A 4,204-nucleotide genomic window follows, 5' to 3' on the forward strand; every position below is an offset into this window, starting at 1 on the left:
CTGTGATGGTTTGACTGGCTAAATGCCAGGTATCCACCAAGTCGCTCTATCACTTCCCCCCCCTTTTTCCCCTTGTTTTCTCAATAGGGTAAAGAGGGGAAAGAAGATAAACTAACCCTTGTGGGTGAAACAAAAGCAGTTTTAATATAAGCAAGGCAAAGCAAAAGTCCGCGCGCGGAAGCAAAAGCAAACAGATTTAGTCTCTACTTCCCATGGACAGGCGATGTCGGGCCTTCTCAGGAAGCAGGGCTCCAATACACGTAGTGGTTGCTTCGGAGGACCAAGGGTGACCCCACCCCCTTCCTCCTTCCTCCCAGCTTTATACTGAGCAAACGTCATATGGTATGGAATATCCCTTTGGTCGGTTTGGGTCAGCTGTCCTGGCTGTGTCCCCTCCCAAGATCTTGCCCACCCCGTTCCACTGGGGGAAATATCAGAAAGAGCCTTGGTGCTGTGTAAGCACTGCTCAGCAGTAGCCACAACACCAGGGTGCTATCAACACCCTGCCAGCTCCCGACATAAAACACAGCACCGTGAGGGCTGCTGTAGGGGAAAACCAATTCCAGTTCAGCCAGACCCAGTACAGAATGATATATAGAATTGACTGCCCAGGAAAAATGTTTTAATACCTGAAAATGTATATAAATTCTGTGAACACTGTTCTCTTTTCACAGCAAAGGCAAATCTTTAAAGTCTGGTGTATTCTAAAAGGCTTCTTTAGGACCTGTCAGATATCTGCTCCTGTCATGCCATGTAGGACGATCTGGGGTAAGAAAATTCTGTGACAGTGATTAAAGGTAGAAATATATGTAGTAAAGTTAAAAATACATGTAGTGGGAAATTCCTATTAGCTGATGTCTATCTCAGCTCTCCAGCTGCTTAATGTCAACTTTTGTTGTCAGATTTTTAATACTTGTTTATATTTTCAAGAAGAATTATTGAACTAGTCAAAACATGCATCCACATGGTTGGCATAAGGCAAAAGTGGAAAACTGAATTGCTGGGAGCAATCCCATCAGAGCTTTTACATTTGGGATATTCTCTCTAATTGAGAGGACTTTCATGATTTCGTAATAATAATAATTAATAATATGAGGAGGAGTCATCTGAGCATTCTTGATCTAAGAAATGTGGTGACAACTGCCTTAGGAGAAGGTTACAGAAAACAGGAAAAAGGAAGGAAGCTATGGGTAGCCTTTGCTTCGGATAACCTATGGCATAAAATGACTGATGCCTTATCTGCACTTTTCCTTTCTAGGAGCTCCTGATGCTCAAGAGGGGGTGTGCCACAAGGCATCAGGCGATGGCAGTGTTGACTCCAGAGCACTGGAGGAGGCTGGCCAGCGCCCAGGAATCAGAAGCCTCTCAAGCATGCTGCATGCTGATAACGAGATGCAGTGGAGAAATTTTCCTCTCTTATGTCCATAGGCAAGAGAACACAATACGTGCTTTACTCACATAAGATGCTGTATCATTTTCTCAGCTTTTTCCTGAACTCAGTTTTAGAGCTGAAGCTTTTGGGAGGATTAAAGGGAACCATTTGCATGTAGTGAAATCTCTAGTTGTTCCAACATCACTGAATGCTGGGGAGCCACTTTGCTGGAGCCAAGCATGCTGAGCAATACCTGATTTTAATACAAAGCAAAGCACTCCTCAGTGCAGGTGAAAGAAGCAGTGTTGTTTCTTCACATCACACTCATTCTCTGAGGGTGCCTGGGTCATCTGTTGTGTGTACAGAGACATCTTCCCTCAGCCGTCAGAGCTGCAGCAGCTGCTTCTTGGTGTCCAGAAATGCAACCAAGGCCACAAAAAAGCAGGAGCCCATGCTGGGAGGGTGAACCAGAAAGCTGAAGTTACAGCAGTTGGATTTTGGCCAGAAACACCAGGGCAAAACACGAACTCTCCTACAGAGCTGCTGCGACCTAATGTGGCAGTCCTGGGCAGGATGTTTGTTTTCCATATCCTCCAAGGGACAGCACATCCAGCCTAGTTTCCAATCTTAAAGCCGTGCTGGGACTTTTGTTGAGGACTGACTCAGAGGAAAGGGTGCCACTCGGTGAATCGCTGTGTGACTTCCCCCAGCTGGGGATTTTCCTTAGAGACCTTGCAGCTCACTCTGGAGCTGGTGTGCCCGGTGGACAGGAGCTGCTGGGGTGGCAGCACAGAGAGAGCTGCCGCCGGCAGGGCACACTGCAAGCTGCTTGTCGCCCAGGGCCTGCTCCGGCAAACACATACACATATGCTTAACTCTACACTTCTGAGGCATAATCCCATTAATTTAAATGGGATTACTCATGGGCTTAAATTCCTGCGGGATCAGCACTGAGGTCTGTTGCTGCAGCTGCTGGGGGCAGCACAATTAATGGTGTAATGAGATTTTTGCTTATTCTATAACCAAAGGCTGCCTTGCTGAATATCAGCACTTGCTCATATTCTCAAGCCTCAAAAACGAGCCCTTCCTCAATTCAAAGGTCTTCTGAATTTTAACTTTGCTTCATCTTCCTTTACCTGCAAACCAGACTTTCCCAAACTGAACTCCTCTATGGTTTCTGCCTCTTCTTCATTGTCCCTATGCTGCATGGAGCATTTTTTTGTCTACCACTACTAGCGGATTACCTTAACTGCCTTGATCAGTGCAAGTACAGTGAACCCCTCCCCTCTGCTTATCTTCTCTAAACAAGCATATTTCCTCCTACTTAACATCTTTCTGGTAATCTCTCCCATCCTGCTGGAGCAGACTGCCTCTTAAAAGAAATATTGTTTCCACTTGCCCTCAGGTCATTTTGGTCATTGGATCCTACTGCCAGCCCAGGAGTAGTGAATCAGTAAGTCTCTGAAGCTAGTGACTGTATTTGAATAAATAACTTAATAAATAAATTAATCAATAGTTGGCTTTTAAAGGCGCAGGCACAATGTATGTACATGTAAGAACATCTAACATAGATTCGGGAGAGGCAGTATCTGAGGGAAAGTGGATTTCTTTTCTTTTACTGCATGTATTTTAACATTTTGGTTTTAGAAAAAAAAAAAAATTCTCCCACTGGAGACCTTTTATGCCAAGTTTGAGCCTGGAGCAACTTTTTATGGCTCAGTTGCAGTAACCCCTTGAATGTAGGGGTTTATAATGGAAACTCTGACGAGCCCTTAGCTTAAGCACTTCTAACAGATGTTTCTGTAATGAAAGGGCTGTGCAGAACAGGCAACAGAGAGCAAACTGTACTTGTATTTTGCAAAGATTACGGATGATTGTGCACAATTTATAAAATGGTGGTGGCTTTAGCCCAAAGTCTCAATGCTTACACCAGGCTGCACACCGTGTTTGTGCATACATTAACAACATAGCATTTCAGCAACGTAAGCAGCTGTTGAACATAAGTTGCTGCCTCTCTTGTACAGCTTTGAAAATACAGGCCACTTTTTGCTTTTCTGAACAGCGATGTGTCCATCTGGTAGTGGTAGTGGTGATAGGTACGCTTTCATTCAAGGTGTCCTGGAGATGAATGATCAGTCCTCCGTTAAATAACTGGTCTGAGTGGAAGCCAGATGTAATCCTCCATAACTGAGAGGAGCTGATTTGTCCCCTTGGGCCTGTTTTGGCTTTCTTCCTATCCTGTGACATCTCCATCAGACCTAGATGTGTCAGACTGGACCTCCTGGTCTCCTCCCCCGAAGGGTGGATGGGTGCAGACTGAGTGCCTGGGGTGTGCTGCGCTGGCTTGTCCCCAGCTGGCTCGTGGGCCCTGTGGACAGTGTGGATTCTAGCAGGTTGGGAGGATCTGGGGATGAAATTGGGCAGCGACTCTGGGAGTCATGTCCTCACATCACATTGCTAACCCCAGAGACCCAGATGTCTTGGCCCACAGTCACCAAGATGTTGAAGTCTGTCTTAAAACAGAATTATTAAGAGGAAAGAGAGATCAAGCCTATAGCTTCACAAGAAAATGAGGGTTTTTATCTAGAAATGTTACCAGAGGGTATTTTGGATTTTATTCTAATTTCCCTGTCAGCGCTCATTAAGTAGAAATCAGAGTCACTGGACCATCATCTGACGGTGTGCTTGATGGCGCTGCGGAGACCTTGACAGCCAGTTGCAAGCCATGAGGCTTGCAGAGCCTTCATAGGCAGGATGCAAATGGCATTTATGTATGTCACACATATCGATTCATTCCAAATGCCTTCCTTTTTATGATCGTGTTTTGCCAGG

Source organism: Athene cunicularia (genome assembly GCF_003259725.1).
Source record: "Athene cunicularia isolate RWA chromosome 2 unlocalized genomic scaffold, athCun1 chr2_part1, whole genome shotgun sequence".
Classification (NCBI taxonomy): Eukaryota; Metazoa; Chordata; class Aves; order Strigiformes; family Strigidae; genus Athene; species Athene cunicularia.